Source organism: Pan troglodytes, chromosome 4 (genome assembly GCF_028858775.2).
Source record: "Pan troglodytes isolate AG18354 chromosome 4, NHGRI_mPanTro3-v2.0_pri, whole genome shotgun sequence".
Lineage (NCBI taxonomy): Eukaryota > Metazoa > Chordata > Mammalia > Primates > Hominidae > Pan > Pan troglodytes.
In genome coordinates this window covers 64500780-64516858 of record NC_072402.2, presented here as the reverse complement: position 1 = coordinate 64516858, position 16079 = coordinate 64500780, and positions in this window count along the sequence as shown.

Sequence of the window (16079 nt, the reverse complement as noted above, 5' to 3'; positions counted from 1 at the left end):
AGTTCAATGCAGACATCACAAAGAAGTTTCAGAGAATGCTTCTGTCCGGTTTTTATGTGAAGATATATTCTTTTCTACCATAGGCCTCAAAGTGCTCCAAACATGCACTTGCAGATTCTACAAAGGAGAGTTTCAAAACTGCTCTATCAAAACAATGGTTCAACTCTGTGAATTGAATGCAAACATCACAAAGAAATTTCTGATAATGCTTCTGTCTAGGTTTTATGTGAAGATATTTCATTTTGCACAATAGGCCTCAAAGTGCTCCAAATATCCACTTGCAGATTCAACAAAAAGAGTTTTTCAGAACTACTCTATCAAAAGAAATTTCAACTCTGAGAGTTGAATGCACACATCACAAAGAAGTTTCTGAGAATGCTTCTGTCTAGTTTTTATGTGAAGACATTTCGTTCTCCAATATAGGCCTCAAAGGAAACAAAACATCCACTTACAGATACTACAAAAAGAGTGTTTCAAAACTGCTCTATCAAAAGAAAGTTTCAACTGTGTGTGTTGAATGCACACATCACAAAGAAGTTTTGGAGAAGGCTTCTCTCTAGTTTTTATGTGAAGATATTTCCTTTTCCACCATAGGCCTCAAATCGCTCCATATATCCACTTGCAGATTTTACAAAAAGAGTTTCAAAAATGCTCTATCAAAACAAAGGTTCAACTCTGTGCGTTGAATGCACAAATCACAAAGAAGTTTCCGACTATGCTTCTGTTTAGTTTTTATATGAAGATATTTCGTTTTCCAACATAGGCCTCAAATGAAATATCCACTTGCAGCTTTTAGAAAAAGACTGTTTCAAAACTGCTCTATCAAAAGAAAGGTTCAACTCTGTGAATTGAATACAAAAATCACAAAGAAGTTTTGCAGAATGCTTCTGTCTAGTTTTTATGTGAAGATATTTCCTTTTCCACCACAAGTCTCAAAGCGCCCCAAATATTCACTTTCAGATTCTACAAAAAGATTGTTTCAAAAAAGCTCTATCAAAAGAAAGTTTAAACTCTGGGAGTTGAATGCACACACCACAAAAAGTTTCGGAGAATGCTTCTGCCTAGTTTTTATGTGAAGATATTTCCTTTTACACCATAGGCATCAAAGTGCTCCAAATATCCACTTGCAGATTCTACAAAAAGAGTGTTTCAAAAGTGCTCTATCAAAACAAAGGTTCAACACTGTGAGTTGAATGCACACATCACAAAGAAGTGTCTGAGAATGCTTCTGTCTGATTTTTATGAGAAGATATTACCTTTTTCACCATAGGCCTCACAGGGAACAGAATATTCACTTGCAGATTTGAAAAAAAGTGTCTTTCAAAACTACTCTATGAAAAGAAAGGTTCAACTCTGTGAGTTGAATGCCCACATCTCAGAGAAGATTCTGGGAAGACTTCGATCTAGTTTTTATGTGAAGATATTTCCTTTTCCTCCATAGACCTCAAAGCACTCCAAATATCCACTTGCAGATTCTGCAACAAGAGTGTTTTAAATCTGCTCTATCAAAAGAAAGGTTCCAGTCTCAGATGAATGCACACATCACAAAGAAGTTTTGGAGAATGCTTCTTTCTAGTTTTTATGTGAAGATATTTCCTATTCCACCATAGGCCTCAAAACGCTCCAAATATCCACTTGCAGATACTACAAATAGAGAGTTTCAAAACTGCTCTATCAAAAGAATGGTTCATCTCTGTAAGTTGAATGCACACATAATAAAGAAGCTTGTGAGAATGCTTCTGTCTGGTTTTTATATGAAGATATTTCCTCTTTCACCATAGGCCTCAAAGGGAACAAAATATCCCCTTGCAGATTCCATAAAAAGAGTGTTTCAAAACTGCTCTATCAAAAGAAAGGTTCAACTTTGTTAATTGAATGCACACATCACAAAGAAGTTTCGGAGAATGCTTCTGTCTAATTTTTATGTGAAGATATTTCCTTATCCACCGTAGGCCTCAAAGCGCTTCAAATATCCACTTGCAGATTCTACAAAAAGAGTTTTACAAAACTGCTCTATGAAAAGGAATTTTCAACTCTGTGTGTTGAATGCAAACATCACAAGGAACATTCTGAGAATGCTTCTGTCTACTTTTTATGTGAAGATATTTCCCTTTCCTCCATAGGTGTCAAAGCGCTCCAAATATACACTTGCAGATTCTGCGACAAGAGCGTTTCAAAACTGCTGTAAAAAACAAAGTTTCAAGTCTGATTTGAATGCACACATCACAAATAAGTTTCGGAGAATGTTTCTGGCCAGTTTTTACATGAAGATATTTCCTTTTCCACCATAGGCCTCAAAAGACACCAAATATGAACTCGCAGATTCTACAAAAAGAGGGTTTCAAAACTGCTCTATCAAAATAAAGGTTCAAGACAGTGATTTGAATGCACACAGTGCACAAAGAAGTTTCAGAGAGTGCATCTGTCTAGTTTTTATGTGAAGATATTTCCTTTTCCACCATAAACCTCAAAGCGCTCCAAATATCCACTTACAGATTCTACAAAAAGAGTGTTTCAAACTGCTCTATCAAAAGAAAGGTTGAAGTCTGTGAGTTGAATGCACACATCACATAGAAGTTTCTCAGAATGCTTCCATCTTGTTTTTATGTGAAGATAATTCCTTTTCCACCATAGGCCTCAAAGCTTTCAAAATATCCACTTGCAGATTCTACAAAAAGATTCTTTCAAAACTGCTCTATCAAAAGAAAAGTTCACCTTTGTGAGTTCAATGCACACCACTCAAAGAAGTTTCTGAGAATGCGTCTGTCTAGTTTTTATGTGAGATATTTCGTTTTCCAACACAGGCCTCCAAGCGAACCAAATATCCACTTGCAGATTCTAAGAAAAGAGTGTTTCATAACTGCTCTATCAAAATAAAGGTTCAACTCTGTGAGTTGAATGCGCACATCAGAATGAGTTTCGGAGAATGCTTCTGTCTAGTTTTTATGTGAAGATATTTCCTTTTCCATCATACGCCCCAAACAAAGCTCTCTAAATGTCCACTTGCAGATTCTTCAAAAAGAGTGTTTCAAAGCTGCTCTATCAAAAGAAAGTTTCAACGCTGTGAGTTGAATGCACACATCACAAAGAGGTTGCTGAGAATGCTTCTGTCTAGCTTTTATGTGAAGATATTTCGTTTTCCAACATTGACCTCAAAGGGAATCAAATATCCCCTTGCAGATTTTACATAAAGAGCGTTTCAAAAATGCTCTATCAAAAGAAAGGTTCAACTCTGTGAGCTGAATGCACACATCACATAGATGTTTCTCAGAATGCTTCTGTCTAGTTTCTATGTGAAGATATTTCCTTTTCCTTTATAGGCAGCCAAGGGCTCCAAGTATGCAATTGCTGATTCTACAAAAAGAGAGATTCAAAACGGCTCAATCAAAAAATAGGTTCAACTCTGTGAGTTGAATGCACATGTCACAAAGAAGTTTCTGAGAATGCTTCTGTCTAGTTTTTATGTGAAGATATTTCCTTTTCCACAATAGGCATCAAAGTGCCCCGAAAATCCACTTACAGATTCAACAAAAAGAGAGATGTAAAACTGATCAATTGAAACATAGGTTCAACTCTGTAAGTTGAATGCACACATCACAAAGTAGTTTCTAAGAATGCTTGTGTGTAGTTTTTATGTGAAGATATTTCCTTTTCCGAAACAGGCCTCAATGCTGTGCATATATCCCTTTGCAGATTCTACAAAAACACTGTTTCAAAACTGCTCAATCAAAAGAAAGGATCAACTCTGTGAAGTGAATGCACTCATCACAAAGTGGGTTCTCAGAATGATTCTGTGTAGTTTTTCTCTGAAGATATTTCCTTTCTCACAATAGGCCTCAAAACCCTCCAAATATCCATTTGCAGATTCTACAAAAAGAGAGATTCAATACTGCTCAATGAAAGCATAGGTTGAACTCTGTGTGTTGAATGCACACATGACAAAGAAGTTTCTCAGAATGCTACTGTGTAGTTTTGATTTGAAGATACTTCCTTTTACAACTTAGGCAGCCAAGTGTTCCAAATATCCACTTGCAGATACTACAAAAGGAGAGATTCAAAACTGCTCAATCATAAGATAGGTTCAACTCTGTGAGTTGAATCCATACATCCCAAAGTAGTTTCTCAGAATGCTTCTGTGTAGTTTTTATGTGAAGATATTTCCTTTTCCACAATAGGCCTCAGATCGCTCCCAATATCAACATGCAGATACTGCAAAAAGAGAGATTAAAAACTACTCAATTAAAGATAGGTTTAACTCTGTGAGTTTAATGCTCTCATAAGAGAGAAGTTTCTCAGAATGCTTCTGTGTAGCTTTTATGTGAAGATATTTCCTTTTCCACAATTGGCCTCAAAGCACTCCAAATATCCACTTACAGATTCTACAAAACAGTGTTACAAAACCGGTCAATCAAAACATAGGTTCCACTCTGTGAGTTGAATGCACACATCATAAAGAGATTCCTCAGAATGCTTCTGTGTAGTTTTTTTGTGAAGATATTTTCTTTTCCAAAATAGGCCTCAAATCCCTCCAAATATCCCTTTGCAGATTCTACAAAACAGTGTTGCAAAACTGCTCAAAAAAGGGATCAACTCTGTGAGATCAGTGCACTAATCACAAAGAAGATTCTCAGAATGCTTCTGTGTAGTTTTTCTGTGAAGATATTTTCTTTTCCACAATAGGCCTCAAAGCACTCCAAATATCCACCTGCAGATGCTACAAAAAGAGAGATTCAAAACTGCTCAATCTAAACATATGTTCAACTCTGTGAGTTGAATGCTCACATCACAAAGAAGTTTATCAGAAAACTTCTGCGTAGTTTTAATTTGAAGATATTTCCTTTTCCACCGTAGGCTGCAAAGGAATCCAAATATCCACTTGCAGATTCTACAAAAAGAGAGATTCAAAACTGCTCAATCAAAACATAGGTTCAACTCTGTGAGTTGAATGCTCACATCACAAAGAAGTTTCTCAGAAAGCTTCTGTGTAGTTTTAATTTGAAGATATTTCCTTTTCCACTCTAGGCTGCAAAGGAATCCAAATATCCACTTGCAGATTCTACAAAAAGAGAGGTTCAAATCTCCTCAATCAAAACATAGGTACAACTCTGTGAGTTGAATGCACACATCACAAAGAAGTTTCTGAGAATGTTTCTGCCTAGTTTTTATGTGAAGATATTTGCTTTTCCACCATAGGCTTCAGAGCGTTCCAAATATCCACTTGCAGAAACTACAAAAAGATTGTTTCAAAACTGCTTTATCAAAGGAAAGGTTCAAGTCTGTACATTGAATGCACACATCACAAAGAAGTTTCTGAGAATGGTTCTGTCTAGTTTTTATGTGAAGATGTTTTCTTTTCCACCATAGGACTGAAAGTGCTCCAAATATCCAATTGCAGAAACGACAAAAAAGTTTTATAAAACTGCTGTACAAAAAGAAAGATTCAACGCTGTTAGTTGAATTCACACATCACAAAGAAGTATGGGAGAATGCTTCTGTGTAGTTTTTATGTGAAGATATTTCCTTTTCCGTCATAGACCTCAAAGGGAACAAAATATCCCCCTGCAGATACTACAAAAAGAGTGTTCCAAAACTGCTCTATCAAAAGAAAGTTTCAACTCTGTGAGTTGAATGCACACATCACAAAGAAGTTTCTCAGAATGCTTCTGTCAAGTTTTTATGTGAAGATATTTCCTTTTCCACCATTGGACTCAAAGCGCTCCAAATATACACTTGCAGATTCTACAAACAGATTGTTTCAAAACTGCTCTCTCAAAAGAAACGTTCAACTCTGTGAGTTCAATGCACACATCTGAAAGAAGTTTTGGAGAATGCTTCTGTCTAATTTTTATGTGAAGATATTTCCTTTTCTACCATAGGCCTCCAAACTTTCCAAATATGCACTTCCAGATTCTACAAAAGCAGTGTTTAAAAACTGCTCTATCAAAAGACAGGTTCTACTCTGTGAGTTGAATGCACATATCATAAAGAAGTTTATGAGAATACTCTGCCTTGTTTTTATGTGAAGATACTTCATTTTCCACCATAGGCTTCAAAGGGAACAAAATATCCCATTGCAGATTCTACAAAAAGAATGTTTGAAAACTGCTCCATCAAAAGAAAAATTCAAGTCTGAAAGTTGAATGCACAGATCACAAAGAAGTTTCAGAGAATGCTTCTGTCTAGTTTTTATGTTAATATATTTCCTTTTCCACCATAGGTTTCAAAGAACTCCTAATATACCATTGCGGATTCTACAACAAGAGTGTTTGAAAACTGCTCTATCAACAGAAAAGTTCAACAATGTGAGTTGAATGCACACGTCACAAAAATGTTTCTGAGAATGCTTCTGTCTAGTTTTTATGTGGAGATATTTCCTTTTCCACCACAGGCCTAAAATCGCTCCAAATATCCATTTGCAGATTCTACAAAAATAGTGTTTCAACACTGTTCTATCAAAAGAAAGGTTCAACTCTGGGAATTGAATGTACACATCACGAAGAAGTTTCTGAGAATGCTTCTGTCAAGTTTTTATGTGAAGATATTTCCTTTTCCACCATAGGCCTCAAATTGCCCCTAATATCCACTTGCAGATTCCACAAAAAGAGTTTTTTAAAACTGCTCTATAAAAAGAAATGTTCAACTCTGGGAGTTGAATTCACACATCACAAAGAAGTTTCTGAGAATGCTTCCATCTGGTTTTTAAGTGAAGATATTTCTTTTCCACCATTGGCCTCAAAGGGAAAAAAATATCCACTTGCAGATTCTACAAAAACAGTGTTTCTAAACTGCTCTATCAAAACAAAGGTTCAACTCTGTGAATTGAATGCACGCATCACAAAGAAGTCACAGAATGCTTCTGTCTAGTTTTTATGTGAAGATATTTCCTTTTCGACCATAGTCCTCATAGCGCTCCAAATATCCACTTGCAGATTCTACAAAAAGAGTGTTTCAAAACTGCTCTCTCAAACAGTAGATCAGCTCTGTATGTTAAATGCACCCATCATGAAAAAGTTTCGGAAAATGCTTCTGTCTAGTTTTTATGTGAAGATACCTCGTTCATCAACATAGGCCTCAAAGGGAACAAAATATCCCCTTGCAGATCCTACAAAAATAGTGTTTCAAAACTGCTCTATCAAAAGAAAGGTGCAACTCTGCGAGATGAATGCACACATCACAAATAAGTTTCAGAGAATTCTTCTGTGTAGTTTTTCTGTGAAGATACTTCATTTTCCACCACAGGCCTCAAAGCGTTCCAAATATCCCCTTGCACATTCTACAAAAACAGCGTTTCAAAACTGTTCTATCAAAAGAAAGGTTCAACTCTGTGAATTGAATGCACACATCACAAAGAAGTTTCTGAGAATGCTTCTGTCTAGGTTTTATGTGAAGTTATTTCCTTTTCCACCATAGGCCTCAAAGTGCTCCAAATATCCACTTGCAGATTCTACAAAAACAGTGTTTCAAAAATGCTGTATCATAAGAAAAATTCAACTCTGTGAGTTGAATGGACTCATCTCAAAGAAGTTTCTGAGATTGCTTCTGTCTGATTTTTATGTGAAGATATTTCCTTTTTCACCATAGGCCTCATAGGGAACAGAATATCCACTTGCGGATTTTAAAAAAAGTTTCTTTCAAAACTGCTCTATCAAAAGAAATGTTCAACTCTGTGAGTTCAATCTCCACATCACAAAGAAGATTCTGAGAATGCTTTTGTCTAGTATTTAGGTGAAGATATTTCCTTTTCTTCCATAGGCCTCAATGTGCTATAAATATCCACTTGCAGATTCTGCAACAAGAGTGTTTTAAATCTGCTCTATCAAAAGAATGGTTCAAATCTCAGTTGAATGCACACATCACAAACAAGTTTCAGAGAATGCTTCTGTCTATTTTTTATGTGTAGATATTTCCTTTTCCCCCATAGGCCTCAAAACGCTCCAAATATCCACTTGCAGATTCTACAAAAACACTCTTTCAAAACTTCTCTATCAAAATAATGGTTCATCTCTGTGCATTGAATACACCCATCACAAAGAAGTTTCTGTTAATGCTTCTGTCTGCTTTTTATGTGAAGATATTTCCTCTTTCACCATAGGCCTCAAAGGGAACAAAATATCCCCTCTCAGATTCCACAATAAGAATGTTTCAAAACTGCTCTATCAAAAGAAAGGTTTAATTCTGTGAGCTGAATGCACACATCACAAAGATGTTTTGGGGAATGCTTCTGTCTAGTTTTTATGTGAAGCTATGTCCTTTTCCACCATAGGCCTCAAAGCGCTTCAAATATCCAATTGCAGATTCTACAGAAAGAGTTTCATAAAACTGCTCTATGAAAAGAAATTTTCAACTCTGTGAGTTGAATGCACACATCACAAAGAAGATCCTGAGAATGCTTCTGTCAAGTTTTTATGTGAAGATATTTCCCTTTCCTCCATAGGTTTCAAAGTGCTCCAAATATTCACTTGCAGATTCTGCAACAAGAGTGTTTCAAAACTGCTCTATCAAAAGAAATGTTCAAGTCTGAGTTGAATGCACACATTACAAAGAAGTTTCGGAGAATGCTTCCCTCGAGGTTTCACATGAACCTATATCCTTTTTCACCGTATGTCTCAAAGCACTCCAAACATCCACTTGCAGATACTTCAAAAATAATGTTTCAAAACTACTGTATCAAAAGAAAGGTTCAACTCTGTGAGTTGAATGCAAACATCACAAAGAAGTTTCTGAGAATGGTTCCGTCTGGTTTTTATGTGAAGATATTACATTTACCACCGTAGTCCTCAAAGGGAACAAAATATCCACTTGCAGATTCTACAAAAGGAGTGTTACAAAAGGGCTCTACAAATCAAAGTTTCAAGTCAGAGTTGAATGCACACATCACAAAGAAGTTTGTGAGAATCCTTCTGTCTAGTTTTTACGTGAAGATATTTCCTTTTCCACCATAGGGCTCAAAGCGCTCCATATATCCACTTGCAGATTCTACAAAAAGAGTGATTCAAAACTGCTCTATCAAAACAAAGGTTCACCTCTATGAGTTGAATGCACACATCACAAAGAAGTTTCTGAGAATTTGTCTGTTTAATTTTTATGTGAAGGAATTTCCATTTCAACCATAGGCCTCAATGCGCTCAAAATATCCATTTGCAGATTCTACAAAAAGAGTGTTTCAAAACTGCCCTATCAAAAGAAAGGTTCAACTCTGTGAGTTGAATGCACACATCACAAAGTAGTCTCTGAGAATGCTTCTGTCTAGTTTTGATGTGAAGATATTTCCTTTTCCACCATAGGCCTCAAAGCGCTCCAAATATCCACTTGCAGATTCTACAAAAAGAGTGTTTCAAAACTGCTCTATCAAAAGAAAGGTTCAACTCTGTGAGTTGATTGCACACATCACTAAGAAGTTTCCGAGGATGCTTCTTTCTAGTTTTTATGTGAAGATATTTCGTTTTCCAAAAAAGACCTCCAAGTGAACAAAATATCCACCTGCAGATTCTAAAAAAAGAGTGTCTCATAACTGCTCTATCAAAAGCAATGTTCAACTGTGTGAGTTGAATGCAAACATCACAAAGACGTTTCGGAGAATGCCTCTGTCTCGTTTTTATGTGAAGATATTTCCTTTTCCACCATAGGCCTCAAAGCGTTCCAAATATCCACTTGCAGATTCTACAAAAAGAGTGTTTCAAAACTGCTCTATCAAAAGAAAGGTAAAACTCTGTGAGTTGAATGCACACATCACACAGAAGTTTCTAAGAATGCTTCTGTCTAGCTTTTATGTGAAGATATTTCGTTTTCCAACATTGGCCTCAAAGGGAAATAAATATCCCCTTGCAGATTCTACATAAAGTGTGTTTCAAAACTGCTCTATCAAAAGAAAGGTTCAACTCTGTGAGTTGAATGCACACATCACATAGAGGTTTCTCAGAATGCTTCTGTCTAGTTTCTATGTGAAGATACTTCCTTTTGCATCATAGGCCTCAAAGTGCTCCAAATATTCACATGCAGATTCTACAAAAAGAGTGTTTCCTATCTGCTGAACAAAGGAAAGTTTAAACTCCATGAGATGAATGCACACATCACAAAGAAGTTTCCCAGAATGCTTCTGCCTCGTTTTTATGTGAGGATATCTCCTTTTCCAAAATAGGCCTCATACCTCTCCAAATATCCCTTTGAAGATACCAGAAAAACACTTTTACCAAACTGCGCTATCAAAAGAAGTGTTCAACACTGTGAGTTAAATGTACACATCACAGGAAGTTTCTCAGAATTCTTCTGTGTAGTTTGTATGTGAAGATATTTCCTTTTCCACAATAGGCCTCAAAGTGCTCCAAATATCCACCTGTATATTATACAAAAAGAGTGTTTCAAAACTGCTCAATCAAAAGAAATATTCAACTCTGTGAGATGAATGCCCACATCACAAAGTAGTTTCTCAGAATGCTTCTGTGCAGTTTTTTTCTGAAGATATTTCTTTTTCCACCGTAGGCCTCCAATCGCTAAAAATATTCACTTGCAGATTATTCAAAAAGAGTGTTTCAAAACTGATGAATCAAAAGAAAGGTTCAACACCAGGAGATGAATGCACACATCACAAAGTACTTTCTCAGAAAGCTTCTGTCCAATTTTTATTTGAAGATACTTCCTTTTCCACGATAGGCATCGAATTGCTCCATATATTCCCTTGCAGATGGTACAAAAAACGTGTTTCAAAACTGCTCAACCAAAAGAAAGGTTCAACTCTGTGAGTTGAATGCACACATCACAAAGAAGTTTCTCAGAATGCTTCTTTGTAGTTTTTATATGAAAATATTACCTTTTGCACTGTAAGCCACAAAGGGCTCCATATATCCACTTGCTGATTCTACAAAAAGAGTGTTTAAAAACTGATCACAAGAAAGAAACTTTCAACTCTGTGAGTTGAACACACACATGAGAAATAATTTTTTCAGAATGCTTCTGTGTAGTTTTTATGTGAAGATATTACTTTTTCCACCATAGGCCTCAGAGCACTGCAAACATCCACTTGCAGATTCTACAAAAAGAGTGTTTCCAAAATACTCAATCAAAATAAAGTTTCAACTCTACGAAATGAGTGCACACGTCACAAAGAAGTTTCTCAGAATGTTTCCGTATAGGTTTTATCTGAAGATATGTCCTTTTCCACAAGAGCCCGCAAAGTGCTCCTGATATCCACATGCAGATTCTACAAAAAGTGTGCTTGAAAACTCCTAAATCAATAGAAAGTTTCAACTCTGTGAGTTAAATGCACTCTTCACAAAATTGTTTCTCAGAATGCTTCTGTGCAGTTTTTATGTAAAGATATTTCCTTTTACACCTTAGATCTCAAAGTGCTCCAAATATCCACTTGCAGATTCTACAAAAAGGGTGTTTCAAAACTGATGAATCAAAAGAAAGTTTCAACACTGTGAGATGAACACACGCATCACAAAGAAGTATCTCAGAATGCTTCTAATTTTTATTTGAAGATATTTACTTTTCCACTAAAGGTCTCAAATTGCTCCAATTACCCAATAGCAGATTATACAGAAAGAGTATTTCAAAACTGCTCAACAAAAAGAAAGTTTCAATACAGTGAGATGAATACACATATCACAAAGAAGTTTCTCAGAATGCTTCTGTCTAGTTTTTATGTGAAGATATTTACTTTTTAACAATAGGCTGCAAAATTTTCTTAATTTCCTCGGGTAGATTCTTCAAAAAGAGTGTTTCAAAACTGCTCAATGATAAGAGAGGTTCAGCTCTGTGGGTTGAACTCACACGTCACAAAGAAGTTTCTCAGAATGCTTCTGTGTAGTTTTTATGTGAAGATATTTCCTTTTCCACCATAGGCTGCAAAGGGCTCCACATATCCACTTGCAGATTCTACAAAGAAAGTGTTTCAAAACTGATGAATCAAAAGAAAGTTTCAAAAGAAAGATGAATGCACACATTACAAAGTATCTTCTCAGAATTTATTTGTGTAGTATTTATGTGAAGATATTTCATTTTCCACAATAGCCTTAAAGCATTCCAAATGTCTATTTAGAGATTCTACAAAATGGGGTTCAATACTGCTCAATCAAAAGAAAGGTTGAACTCTGTGCGATGAACGCATACATCATAAAGAAGTTTCTCAGAATACTTCTGTTTAGTTTTTTAAGTGAAGACATATCCATTCCAACCATAGGTGAAAAGAGCTCCAAATATCCACTTACTGATTCTACAAAAAAGAGTTTCAAAACTGTTCTATTAAAAGAAAGTTTCAACTCTGTGAGTTGAACACACACATGACAAAGAAGTTTCTCAGAATGACTCTGTGTAGTTTTTATGTGAGGATATTTGCTTTTCCACCATAGGCCTCAAAGCGCTCCAAATATCCACTTTCAGACTCTACAAAAAGAGGGTTTCCAAATTTCTCAATCATAAGAATGGTTCAAATCTGTGCGATGAATGTACACATCACAAAGTAGTTTCTCAGAATGCTTCTGTCCAGTTTTTATGTGAAGATATTTCCTTTTCCACCATAGGCCTAAAAGCGCTCCAAATATCCACTTGCAGATTCTTCAAAAAGAGTGTTTCCAAACATCTCAATCAAAAGAAAGTTTCAATTCTCTGAGTTGAACGCACACAAAACAGAGAAGTTTCTCAGAATGCTTCTGTCTAGTTTTTATGTGAGGATATTTCCTTTTCCACCATAGGCCTCAAATCGCTCCAAATATCCACTTGCAGATACTACAAAAAGAGTGTTTCAATACTGCTCAATCAAAAGAAATGTTCAACTCTGTGATTTGAATCTACACATCAAAAAGAAGTTTCTCAGAATGCTTCTGTCTAGTTTTTATGAGAAGATATTTTCTTTTCCTCCATAGACCTCAAAGTGCTCCAAATATCCCCTTGCAGAGTCTTCAGAAAGAGTGTTTCCAAACAGCTCAATCAAAAGAGAGGTTCAACTCTGTGAGAGGAATGCACACATCACAAAGAAGTTTCTCAGAATGCTTCTGTGTAGTTTTTATATGAAGATATTTCCTTTCTCACTGTAGGCCGTAAAGGGCTCCAAATATCCACTTGCAGATTCTACAAAAAGAGAGTTTCAAAACTGATCAATCAAAATACAGGTTCATCTCTCTGACCTGAATGCACACAAACAAAGAAGTTTCTCAGAATGCTTCTGTCTAGTTTTTATGTAAGGATATTTCCTTTTCCACCATAGGCCTCAAATCACTCCAATTATCCACTTGCAGATTCAACAAAAAGAGTTTTTTCAAACTGCTCAATCAAAAGTAAGGTTGAACTCTGTGACTTGAACCCACACATCACAAAGAAGTTTCTCAGAATGCTTCTATCCAGTTTTTATGTGAAGATATAGTTTTTCCACATTGACCTCAAAATGCTTGAAATATCCACTTGCAGATTCTACAAAAAGAGTGTTTCAAAACTGCTCAATGAAAACAAAATTTCAACTCTGTGAGATGAATGCACACATCAGAATGAAGTTTGTCACAATTCTTCTGTCTATTTTTTATGTGAAGATATTTCTTTTTCCACAACAGGCCTCAAAGTGCTCTAAATTGCAGAATCTACAAATTGTGTTTCAAAACTACTCAATCAAATGAAAGGTTCAACCCTGTGAGTTGGATGCACACATCACAACGAAGTTTCTCAGAATGCTTCTGCGCAGTTTTTATGTGAGGATATTTCCTTTTCCACCATAGGCCTCCAAGCGCTCCAAATATCCACCTGCAGATTCTTCAAAAAGAGTGTTTCAAAACTGCTCAATGAAACCAAAGTTTCACCTCTGTGAGATGAATGCACTCATCAGAAAGAAGTTTCTCAAAATGCTTCTGTCTATTTACTATGGGAAGATATTACCTTTTCAAACATAGGCCTAAATGTGCTCCAAATATTCACTTGCAGAGTCTACAAAAATTTTGTTTCAAAACTGCTTAATGAAAACAAAGGCTCAAATCTGTGAAATGAATGCACACATCAGACAGAAGTTGGTCAATATGCTTCTGTCTAGTTTTCATGTGAAGATATTTCCTTTTCCACCATAGGACTCAAAGCGCTCCAAATATCCACTAGCAGATTCTACAAAAGAGTGGTTCAAAACTGCTCAATCAAAAGAAAGGTTCAACCCTGTGAGTTGAATCCACCCATCCCAAAGAAGTTTCTCTGAATGTTTCTGTGTAGTTTTTATGTGAGGATATTTCCTTTTCTACCATACGCCTCAAAGTGCTCTAAATATCCACTTGCAGATGGGACAAAAGAGTGTTTGAAAACTGCTCAATCAAAAGAAAGGTACTACTCTGTGAGACGAATGCACACATAACAAAGAAGTTTCTCAGAATGCTTCTGTCTAGTTTTTATGTGAAGATATTTCCTTTTTCCACAATAGGTCTCAAAACCCTCCAAATATCCACTTGTAGATTCTCCAAAAAGAGTGTTTCAAAACGGCTCAATGTAAAGAAAGTTTCAACTCAGTGAGTTGAATGCACCCACCAAAAAGAAGTTTCTCAAAATGCTTCTGTCTAGTTTTTATGTAAAGATATTTCCTTTTCCACAAAAGGCTGCAAAGGGCTCCAAATATCCACTTGCAGATTCTACAAAAAGAGAGTTTGAAAACTTCTCAATCAAAAGAAAGGTTCAACCCTGTGAGTTGAACGCACACATCACAAAGAGGTTTCTAAGAGTGCTCCTCTGCAGTTTTTATGTGAAGATATTTCCTTTTCCACCATAGGCCTTCAAGCGCTCCAAATGTACACTTGCAGAATCTACAAAAAGTGTGTTTAAAACTCCTCAATGTAAACAAAGGTTCAGCTCTGTGAGATGAATGGACACATCAGAAAGAAGTTTCTCAAATGCTTCCATCTAGTTATTATGTGAAGTTATTTCCTTTTCCACCATAGGCCTAAAAGCACTCCAAATATTTACTTGCAGTATCTACAAAAAGTGTGTTTCAAAACTGCTCAATCAAAAGAAAGTTTCAACTCTGTGAGTTGAATGCACACATCACAAAGAAGTTTCTCAGAATGCTTCTGTGAAGTTTTTATGTGAAGATATATTCTTTTCCACCATAGGCTGCAAAGCACTCAAATATCCACTTGTAGATTTTCCAAAACGAATGTTTCAGTACTGCTGAGTCAAAAGAAATGTTCATCTCTGTGAGTTAAACAAACACATCGCAAAGAAGTTTTTCAGAATGCTTCAGTGAAGTTTTCATAGGAAGATATTTCCTTTTGCACCATAGGCCTCAAAGCGCTCCAAATATACACTTGCAGAGTCTACAAAAAGAGTGTTTCCAAACTACTCACTCAAAAGAAAGGTACAACTCTGTGAGTTGAACGCACACATCACAAAGAAGTTTGTCAGAATTCTTCCGTTTTTTATGTGAAGATATTTCCTTTTCAACAAAAGGCCTCAAAGTACTCCAAATATCCACTTGCAGAATCTGCAAAAATAGTGTTTCAAAACTGATCAATCTAAAGAAAGGTTGAACTCTGTGAGATGAATGCACACATCACAAAGAAGCTTCTCAGAATGCTTCTGTGTAGTTTTTATGTGAAGATATTTCCTTTCCCACCATAGGACGAAAAGGGCCCCAAATATCCAATTGCAGTTTCTCCAAAAGGAGAGTTTCAAAACTTCTCAAACAAAATATAGGTTCAAATCTGTGAGTTGAATGCACACATCACAGAGAAGTTTCTCAGAATGTTTCTGTGTAGTTTTTATGTGAAGATATTTCCTTTCCCACCATAGGACGAAAAGGGCCCCAAATATCCAATTGCAGTTTCTCCAAAAGGAGAGTTTCAAAACTTCTCAAACAAAATATAGGTTCAAATCTGTGAGTTGAACGCACACATCACAGAGAAGTTTCTCAGAATGTTTCTGTGTAGTTTTTATGTGAAGATATTTCCTTTCCCATTATTGGCCTCAGAGCGCTCCAAATATCCACTTTCAGATTCTACAAAAGGAGTGTTTCAAAACTGCTCAATGAAAACAAAATTTCAACTCTGTGAGATGAATGAACACATCAGAAAGAAGTTTATGAGAATTATTCTCTGTAGTTTTTATGTGAAGATATTTCC